General features: G+C 45.4%; 1 protein-coding gene across 4 annotated transcripts in view; it reads left to right on the top strand.

The window, feature by feature from the left end:
• Window positions 1-318: 318 nt before the first annotated feature.
• Window positions 319-10,904, top strand: part of Fam234a (family with sequence similarity 234 member A) — a 32,759-nt gene continuing 22,173 nt past the window's right edge. Inside the window, exon 1 of one of the 4 annotated variants that reach the window (XM_031351390.1) lies at window positions 319-592. The gene's annotated coding sequence lies outside the window, so the exon portion shown is untranslated. Of the gene's footprint in view, window positions 609-2,067; window positions 2,176-5,137; window positions 5,173-10,904 lie in introns of those variants that run through there. The other 3 variants (XM_031351389.1, XM_031351391.1, XM_031351393.1) reach the window with 3 other exon arrangements.

Genomic DNA, 10,904 nt, shown 5'->3' with positions numbered 1-10,904 from the left:
AGAAGAAAGAAAATACCGTGGCCAGTAAGTGATCGCTACGATATGCTGCCTAGAAAAAAAAAGCTTTAGCGAGATTGTCTGCAGGTGACCAACGCCTCGCCTCCCCCTTCATGGATTCTTGGGTTTAGTATTGCAATACGAGGCCTAAGCCTTCACAGCATTATCCAGCCAAAATGCTCCTGCACAAATGTGCTCTATGCTGGACGCAGGACGCAGCGGCCGCGTTGCTAAGCAACCGAACTGGCTCGCTCTGGTACGCCCCTTCCGCTGACAGGAAGTGACGCACAGTCCAGGTAGGCAGAAGCGGGGGGGGGGCCCCCACAGTCTCTCTGGGGCGGGGCCTGCTGCGGGGCCGGCCTCCTGGGTGGACCAAGTGGGGGCGTGGCACAGTGCCCTCGGGCAGGGGCGGGCCCGGGCGCACCGGGGAGGGACGCTGCTGTCCGGCGTAGTCTGTGCTCCTGTTCAGCCGCTGTCCTCCCGGGAACCTTGGGAATGTGGATCCCGGACTCGAGGGACCGCAGTTGAGCCAGCCTCGGCAATTCTGTACTACTTGCTGAGGAGCAGGATCTCGCGGACGCGTCCGAGAGAGCAGGTCAGGATCGGACTAGGTAACTCTCCACGCGCGATCTGCTTCCGTCCAAAGCTGTCTGCATTCGATCGCCGTGAGCTAGTGGGGGCCTAGAGCGGGTCCCGCCTCCACTTGCGGCGCACAGTGGGCAAGGTCGACCCCGCCTGAGTTCCCAGCGTAGCAGAGCACAGGGCCTGGCACCTTCCGGCGTGCGGAACTCGGCCAAGCAAATCTGTGCTCCGTCGCGTCTGTTCCCTGGAGGGCGCTGTGGTGACCCGGAGCGACAGGGGTTGACCTACCAGAGGGACTCTTGTACTCCTGTGGACGTGTTAATCTCGTGCAGTTCCTTAAATCCTAACGCTCTTTGAGCCCCGCGTGTTTAGTATCAGTGAGAATCAGTTCTTGTTCTTCAAGTTCAGGGCCAATGCAGTGAGGTGGGGAAGGTCAGGAGTGGTTGGTGATGGGGATGTCTTCGTATTTCACCCTCACAGTTCTGCAGTTCTTTTAATGCCTATCCCCACCCCCGCCGCCGCCTCCTGCTGCCTTGAACTGGAAGCAATCTTTTTGCCTCTGCCTCTCAAATGCTGCACTTGCAGGTGCTGTCTTTACACCGAGCTGTCTGTTTCTTCTGTACTGGAGTTTCTCTTATTCCTTCCATTGCCTCCTTGTATTGCTTATCTGTTGCTTTATAACAAACACGAAGTTTATTGGTTTAAAACAACCATTATCCTAGATGTGGTGGTGCACACCTGTAACCCCAGAAGTTGACGCTGAGACATATAAATTCAGAGTTTGAGGTCAGCCTGAGCTACAATATGAAGTCTTCTCCAAATGCACAAAATAAAACAACCTTTATTAGTCAACATTTTCTGTGGATGGGGAATCAGATGGCCCAGTATCTCTTGCCAGGTTAGGGGATCCAAATCCAAGATAGCAGACTCAGAAGACCAGTGGCAGGAGTCTTCTTTGTTTCTTGTTTTCTTTTTCTTTCTTTCTTTCTTCTTCTCCCCCCCCCCCCCAAGACAGGGTTTCCCTGTGTAGCTCTGGCTGTCCTGGAACTCACTCTGTTGACCAGACTGGTCTCAAACTCAGAAATCCGCCTGGCTCTGCCTCCCAAGTGCTGGGATTAAAGGCACTGTGCCACCACCGCCTGGCTTGTTTCTTGCTTTCTGTTGGTAGCTCCCTTCCCTCTGAAGAAGTAATCTGTAAGGGAAGTGGATTGATAGAAGCCACTGTTCTTATGACCAGCTTGGGAAGTCTAACACCCCCCACACACATTCTTTTTGTATTACTAGGTACAAAGGAAGTAGGTACAGCAGAGCTAATGAAATATGTATGTGCATGCAAGTGTGAGTGCGGGTGTACATGTGTCAGGGACGATGACTTGTAGGGGCTCTGTCTCCTCTATGTGGGTTCCAGAGAATCCTCTTATCAGAGAGTCCTCCAGTGCTGGAATTGTGTGTCACCATTCCAGAACCCTACTAACTGACCTAGCACCCCAGCTCCCCAACTCTCTTTTGGGAATGGAGATTTTTGAGACAAGTTTTGCTTTTATCCCTGGCTGGCCTGGAACTTATGATATAGACCAGATTGGCCTCAAACCAGAGGTGAGCCTCTTTGCTCTTTCAAGTATTGGGGTTTCAGAAATATGCTACCAAGTCCAGCTTGTGAATGTTATATTTTTTTAGAATTTATGTATATGACTGTTTTGCCTGTGTGTGTATGTGTGTGCACGTGTGCGTGTGTGCACACCATGGGAATGCTTGGTGCCCATGGAGGTTAGAAAAGGGTGTTGGGAGCCGGGCAGTGGTGGAGCACGCCTTTAATCCCAGCACTTGGGAGGCAGAGGCAGGCAGATTTCTGAGTTCGAGGCCAGCCTGGTCTACAGAGTGAGTTCCAGGACAGCCAGGGCTATACAGAGAAACCCTGTCTCGAAAAAAAAAAAGAAAGAAAGAAAGAAAGAAAGAGAAAAAGAAAGTATTGGATCCTTCAGAACTGGAGTTATAGATGGTTGTGAACCACCATGTGAGTGCTGGGGATTGAACCTGTGAACCAATTTTAAAATCCTGCTACTGACCATGCCTGTGGGGAAAGGGTGCCTACTCCCTCCAATTATAGCTGAAATTTTCTGCCTAACATTTACATGAGCTTTAGTTTCTGTGCAAGTGACTGGTCAGTTGGTCTCGGTATGGAGCTTTTCCCAGGGAAGGGAAGCATTCAGCACCTCCAGGATGATGATGAGCACTTGAAAGAGCAGACTTCCCTGTAGAAAATAGAACTTGTCTTAGAGAGAAAAGCATGGTCATAGTAGTAGAAAAGGCATAGGTGTTGTCACATCTAATTGATATCCTGTGTTTACAATTGGCATTGTAATCCTGTGAGATTTTTTTTAATGAACACTCATGTGTGTTTATGAGTACATGTGCTAGTAAATAACTCTCCCAAGAGAGGCTGATGATCATATTAAGGACATTTATTCAGTGAATATTTAAGTCTATATTCTGCCAGCTACCACTCTGCTTTGTCCTTGGGTGGGACCAGGATGGGGAATGGGGGAAAGGACAAGTGTGTGCTCTTAAATTTCTGGAACTCTCTGTGGAGAGGACCCAGAGCGGTGTGAGAGGCAACCTAAGCCACAGTGCTGTAAAGCATCATGGGAAGTGTCTCAGGAGATTCTGGGTACATCTGGGCTTTGCAGATACAGTAGGAGTAAGTAGAGGGGGAAGGGCAGATGAAGGGACAGGTACAGTATAATGGGACACAGGGAGGATGACACTGGACAGACAGACAGGAACCAGGGATGGAAAGACCTGGTGTTATCCAAGGCGTTGACTTTGTTCTGAGTGGCAATGACTCATTCTGGAATCGTAAGAGTAGTAACATGACCAGCAGATTATTTTGGGAACATTTGAGAAAGCTCCAGGAATCACTGTGAGAGATTTTAAAATATAACCTATGTGGTCTCTGGGAAGCATACCTAGGGCTGCTGAGACAGCTCAGCAGGTAAAGCTGCTCCAAGCCTGGTGGGCTGACTTTGATCCCTAGATCCCCCTTGGCATGAGGAGAGAACCAACTCCTGTGAGGTGTCCTGACTTCCACAGGTGTTCTTTCTATGTCATGTGTGTACCCATACCCTATACACTCATTCAATGAAATAAAGAGGAGGAGCCAGATTGACAGGTTAGATGAGATAGAATCTACAGGGTGTATTAAGTGTTCCAAAATTTACCATGGGTTTCACTCAAAATTGATCTTCAAACCCACACACTTGGTGTGATGTGTTCCCAGTCTCATTTGTAAACTCCTTCTTGGAACTTAAGTCGTCATGATATAACACACTCGGAAAATGCTGACCAGCTAAGTAACCAGAAAATCGATGGTGACAGTTGGTGTGACTCACCTCTGAAGTGGAGTATATCAGAATGCTTATAGGTTGAACATGTGGGAGAAGCGTGCTAGCTCATAGGTTACCTGTTGACCTTATTCTTGGTAGCTAATTCACAGAGCTGGTGTTCTCTACTTTTGTGAATGTATAGGTATGTATATGATAAAAGTTTCTTTTTAAATGATACAGCGGTCAGGCATGGTGGCACTGGCCTGTAATCTTAGCATTGGGGAGGAACGGGTATGAGTTTAAGGTCAGTCACCACTAAATTGCAAATTGAAGGCTAGCCTAGGTTATGAGTCCCTGTATGAGACCTTGTTTTTTACAAGCAGAAACGGGGAAACAACAAAAAAGATAAGTAAATTGAGGCAAAGCTTTAAGCAAGTTGATGTAAAATTAGTTATAATTTATCTTAATAGCACCCCTACTAAATATAGGAATGATAAGGAATAATACTGATTTATGGGGGAATTACAGGAAATAAGTCTAATCTAGACTTCAGGGAAAAGTTTATTCCTTGGGCTAATCTATGAGATTTATCTGAGCAGGGCGGTGGTGGAGCACACCTTTAATCCCAGCACTTGGGGGCCAGAGGCAGGCGGATTTCTGAGTTCAAGGCCAGCCTGGTCTACAGAGTGAGTTCAGGACAGCCAGGGCTACACAGAGAAACCCTGTCTCGAAAAACCAAAAAAAAAAAAAAAAAAAAAAAAAAAAAAAAAGAAGAAGAAGAAGACTTATCTGAGGCTGTTTTTTTCTGAAATCCTGGAGCATCAGGTCTGTATGTGCTGGGAAATTGTGTCTCAGACAGGGAACCATGACCTTAAAATTTGTTGTTCTTTGAGAACTAGCTGAGGCTCTGTTCTTTGTTTTGAGATTATGCTTTGTGGAGAGAGTCAATGGTGGTTCCCTGTAAACAACTGAACACTAACTATCTTTGTCTCATATCTGCTTGGCTCAGCTAGAAAACTGGGTGCTGCCTGGCTGGTTTTTGTGGGTGTCTCTCTAAGTAGCTTCAATTGGAATGCAGTTAGAGTTCAGGAAGCAGTCAGTCCTGGGGGTGGCACAGGCCACATAGTGTAAAAGACATCCTTTGTTCTTTCCTTTGCTGGTTTTGGTTTTCAAGACAGAGTCTCTGTAACCTTGGCTACCCTGGAACTCTGAGTTTGAGGCCAGCCTTGAATTCAGAGATCCACCTGCCTCCCAACTGCTGGGATTACAGGTATCTATGGCCACACCCAGCTTGTTCTTGTTTTTTTTTTTTTAGTTTTGTTTTTTGTTTGTTTTTCCAGATGGGGTTTCTCTGTTTAACAGTCCTAGCTATCCCGGAACTTGCTTTGTAGATCAATATCCAGTCTGGCCTTGAACACACAGAGATCAGCCTGCCTCTGCCTTTGCTGGGAGTCAAGGTGTGTACCACCATGCCTAGCCTCGTTCTTGTTTAAGACAAGATCTTGCTATATAGAGCCCAGGCTGAATTTCAATTCCCTATGATCATGTGTGTGTGTGTGTGTGTGTGTGTGTGTGTGTGTGTGTGTGTGCATGTGTGCGCACGTGTGCATACGCACGTGGGGGGGGGTTACTTTCAGATATCAGTAGAATAGCCATTGCCATCTGTCCTGTCTGGCCTGGGATTCCAAACCTTCCATAAGTATGAAGCAAACAGAATCAAATTCGTTTTCTTGTTTTCAGTCAGTTGTCACCGACTTAGAAATGCTGTCTCAAAAAACCAAAAAATGAAAAGAAAAAAAAAAGAAACGCAGAGCACTTGGGGAAAGGGGAAGCATATTTTATTTCTTTTCTACACCTCCCATGTTTATGAGCTGAAGGAGCTGTTGCACAATTTTATTGTTCTACTCCACAATCCACCTTTTTACTTAGGTCATGATAGCCTGTGTGCAATGGACAGGCATGGCAGCCCCACAGACTTGACTGGATGAGTGAACACTATAGATTCCTGATAGTCCATGGTGCCAGGGTACCATCAGCTTCAAAGCCATCATAGGAACAATCTTGCTTCAGAACGATAGTGTTTTGTTTGCCCACTTACATGATGTATAGCTTAGGGTTGGGATATTGCTTATTAGATGCTTGTCTGGCATGGACAGAGCACTGATTTCCATCCCTAATTCCTAGTACTTCAGTATGTATATGTATACATATCTATATACTATCTTCTACGAGTATGTGTTTGTACATGTTCATGAGTATGCATTGGGAGGCTAAATAGACATCAGGTATCTTTCTCAGTTCTTCTCTTCCATATTTTTAAGATTTACTTATTTTATATACATGAGTGCTTTTTCTGTGTATGTTTGTGCACTACATGAGTTCCTGGTGCCCTTCGAGGTCAGAAGAGTGTTGGAGCCCCCTGGAACTGAACTTGATGGTTGTGAGCTGTCATGCATGTGCTGGGAATGGAACCCAAGGTCCTCTAGAAGAGCAGCAGCAAATGCTCATTTTTAACTGTTGAGCCATCTCTCCAGCCCTGCCAAGAAATTGCCAAGAAATGTATTTTAAAACAATTTTTTGTTTACATGTAATTGTAGCACTTATTAAAATGAAGGCAAATTTGCATTCTAGTAAGACTGATGTGCTTCTTTATTTTTAACCTATGAAATTAAAGTTAAGCTGAGGGCACATACCTTTAATCCCAGTGCTTGGGAGGTGGAGGTAGGTACCTTCCTGTGACCTCAAGGCCAACTTGATCTACTTAGTGAGTTGGAAGCCAGACAGGGATGCACAGTGAGATCCTGGCTCAAAAATAAATATAATAAAAAGTAAAACCTAGGCAGTGGCAACTCATGCCTTTAATCCCAGCACTCAGGAGGGAGAGGCAGGCAGACCCCTGTGAGTTTGAGGCCAGCCTGGTCTACAGTGAATTATAGGACAGTCAGGGTTATGTAGAGACTGTCTGAATATTCAATACTCCAAAACAGTGCATCTTCAGAACTCACTGAGTTACATGATATTTTAATTTTGTAAATGCTGTATTTATATTTGCATAAATGCATAATAAAAATGCTAGAAGTACGTTTAGAGCCATCTAAGAAATTATAGAAATTTCATCCTAATGTGAAGCTGGGATTGTTTTCTTTCCTTCTTTTTTTTTTTTAAAGATTTATTTATTTATTATATGTAAGTACACTGTAGCTGTCTCAGACACCCCAGAAGAGGACATCAGATCTCATTACGGATAGTTGCCACCATGTGGTTGCTGGGATTTGAACTCATGACTTTCGGAAGAGCAGTCGACGCTCTTAACTGCTGAACCATCTCTCCAGCCCAGGGATTGTTTTCAATGCAGGATCTCATAAAGCTCTGGCTAGCCCTGAGCTTGCCATGTAGCCAAGGCTGACCCCAATCCTTATGCTTTCCACCCCTGTCTCCCAAGTGCTGGGATTATGTTTGCCACTATACCTGGTCTTGTTTTTCTAATAAGCAAATGTCCAGACTCTAGTTGTTAGTATAAGACTCTGCAGTGTCTTAGGGACAGTACCTGGCTCAGTTTCCCTGACCTGGAATCCATACCAGGTTTTCTTGACAGCTGGGCCTTGGGAAGCTTTGTCTGGTCCTCCAGGTATTTTTAATGACTACAGCAAAGGAAAACATTAATACCTCCCTGGCAGCGATGAACACGGCTCTGGACCAGTCTCAGAGTGGCTGTTTGCAAAGCCAAGTGAAATGTGAACTGGCTGGCTTTGGCTTGGTTGCTCTTGAGGCCTTTAATAACTATATTTGTTGATGTCTGAGTGGAGTCCCACCAAGAAAGTCCTTAGGGATTTATTTTATGGGTGCCATAAAGGAATTTCTCAGCAGTCTTTCATTTTTCAAAGACTTTTCTTTCGAAGCTAAGCCTGCGCTCATCCTTTTTTGCAGCAGGGAATTAAATCCTGTGTGCGGAATGCTTAGCGATGAAGGAACCAACTGTCCCTTCCCTCTTTAAGCTGTCACCAGGGTACAGCCTGAGTGATCCTTGGTGAACTGTGGTCTTCACTCTCAGCACTGAGTATTTGGGGGTCCCATTGCTGATGAGTTAAGCTGTATTGTTTTTCTCCACTTTGAAAACGGAAGTGACTGCAGAGGGTGGCTTTCAAGAAGCCAGTAATTATTCGGGAATAAAGAGTTGCAGCAGGCCAGCGGCTTGGCAGTTCTTGGACTATGTCCCTGAGTTACTGAAAAAACCCTCCATTAATGATAGATATCCTTCCATCCACAAGCAAAGCAAAACAAAAGGTTCCTGTCTTTGGAGAAAAACAGCCTCATAGGATGAGGGCTTGGAGGTATTGGCTAAGGCCCCCTGAGGCAGCTGCTGCTTCATCCTGAACTTCTATGAGCCTCTGACTCCACCTCTTCTTGTGAAGGGTTTCCTTTACTTTTTAAAATTACGTTCTGTTTGGAACTAATTATGCAATCAAAAGATATTGTAGCCTCGGTGGTGCACGCCTTTAATCCCAGCACTTGGGAGGCAGAGGCAGGTGGATTTCTGAGTTCGAGGCCAGCCTGGTCTCCAGAGTGAGTTCCAGGACAGCCAGGGCTACACAGAGAAACCCTATCTGGGAAAAAAAAAAGATATTGTAGAGCCGGGCAGTGATGGTGCACGCCTTTAATCCCAGAACTTGTGAGGCAGAGGCAGGCGGATTTCTGAGTTCGAGGCCAGCCTTGTCTACAGAGAAAGAAACCCTATACAAAGAAACCCTGTCTCGAAAAACCAAAAAAAAAAAAAAAAAAAAAAAAAAAAAAAAAAAAAAAAGATATTGTAAAAATAGTGTATAGTGTAGTGTTATCTTTACTCCCCTGTGCCTGGATGGTAACGTCATACGCACGAAACTGGACATCTTGCCTTCTACAGGAAGTTGTTTGTTGTACAGTGTCTGATGACTTTATTTCTTCAGCCTGCCAGCCTTTCATGCCCTGGTCTGTGTGCCTGCATAAAGCATCGCTGCAGGTGGTGCTGATGTGCCCACTCTCCATATTAGGATGCCAGTCTGTACCTCAGGACAGATATTCCCTGTCTATTTCACCCACCCTTTATGCCTGGCAGAGAGGAAGAGCTGTCACTGGCCATTACTCTGCTGCTGCTGCACACAATGGAGCCATGTAGTCTGCTCTTGGAGACTCAGCCCAGACAGTGATTCTGGGAGAAACGAGTGTTGGGCATCATTCATTGTCTTTTAGTGAGGGAGAAGAAAAGCCGCCTTTCTCTATCTGTCTGGCTCAGGTGCATATTAGGGATAGATAACATTATTTCACTTGATTTAGAGTCTTGCCCAGTGCTTGGTTCTTTAGTTTTCTCTCAGAAAAAAAAAAAAAAAGTGATGAAGCGCACTTGCTGCTCTTGCAGAGGGCCTGGGTTCAGTTCCCAGTACCCACATGGCAGCTCACCACCATTGTAACTCCAATTCCAGGGCATCCAATGCCGCCTTCTAACTGTTGTGAGCATCAGGCAAACGTGTGGTATACAGACATGTTTATAACTCATCCAAAATACTTACATACATAAGATTTTAAAAATATATTTTTAAAAATCACATCTTTCACAAAGTATTTATTTTTTTACTTTTTATAATCCCAACACTTCTAGGCAGAGGCAGGTGGATCTCTCTGAGTTCAAGACCAGTCTAGTCCACAAAGTGAGTTCCAGGACAGCCAGAGCTACATAGTGAGACCCCTCTTCTAAAAACAAACAAACAAAAAGAGCAACTGTTGCTCTTGCAGAGACGGAAGGTTCAGTTCCCAGAACCCCCGTGGCAGCTTGCAACTACTTGTACCTCTAGTTCCAGAGCCTTGGACAGCCTTCTCTATCTCCATGCTCCATGGTACATATCCATCCATTCAGACAGACGACACTCATCCACATAAATCCACGTAAATCAGCCTTAGAAGTCTATTAATAATTAGTAGCCAAGCTAATCAGGCTCTTGTTATTTAGTTTAGGTTTGTGGAGGTCTGTTCTTTCCTTCCACTTCCAGGGATCCAACTCAGTTCTCCAGAGATACTCAAGGAAGTGCCCTCACCCGCTGGGCCATCCCACATACCCTTGAAGTTCTTTTACTTTATTGTTGAGTACCTCCCAAGGTACTCTGTCTACTGGCTCCTTTCCATGGGAAGCCTTAAAATTTCCAAAGACATCCCAGGTAGAATTTAATCTCTCTCTCCTGTGAGTCTTTTGTTAGAGACTCCAGTATAAATGCAGCCCTGTGAACTGTGAGGCCAGCCTTTGTCTAGGATGAGGACTGTGACCTTTGGGCATGCCCAGCAGTGAGACATGGAAGGCTGTGTCCACACGGCTAGTCCTGGCTAGTCCCGCAGAACTTAGACTCCCTGGGCTGATATGTTTATACCTACTGTGACTTACTTGTAATAGCAGCTCAGATATTCTTCTGCGCAAACTGCAGCTTCCACACATGGGCTGCTCAGCCCTGAGAGGAAGATGCCTGTGACTACTTGGGTGGGCCTCATTATACTGAATGAATAATAAAAAAAAAAAAAGCTTCAAAGTTCACATGCCGAGATCCACTTACGCAGTGTTCTCTGAAGACAATATTTAGAAATGGAGAGTTCAGCCAGTCATGGTGGGTGTGCCTGCCTTTAATGGTATCACTTGGGAGGATCTGGAACTCAAGGTCACCCTTGACTATACAGGCAGTTCCAGACTAGTCTAACTTGAGTACCTTTATTTAAAAAGAGAGAAGGATAGTTCAGCAAGTAAAGAAAGTACTTGTCACACAGGCCTGGAGACGTGAATCTAACCTGTGCAAGCCATAGGAGGACAGAGCCCTTATTTTTCTTCTTTTCTTGTTTTTGGTTTCTCTCTGTACACCGAGCTGACCTCCAACTCAGAGATCCACCTGCCTCTGCATCCTGAGTGCGAGTCTGGCATTGAAGGCTTTCACCATCACTACCTGGCTCCTGTTTTGGTTTCCTTTTCCTTCCTTTTTTTTTTTTTTTTTT

This window comes from Mastomys coucha, unplaced genomic scaffold (genome assembly GCF_008632895.1).
Source record: "Mastomys coucha isolate ucsf_1 unplaced genomic scaffold, UCSF_Mcou_1 pScaffold5, whole genome shotgun sequence".
Classification (NCBI taxonomy): Eukaryota; Metazoa; Chordata; class Mammalia; order Rodentia; family Muridae; genus Mastomys; species Mastomys coucha.
The sequence above is the reverse complement of the archived record's forward strand: the minus strand, read 5'-3'. Positions and strand labels throughout refer to the sequence as shown.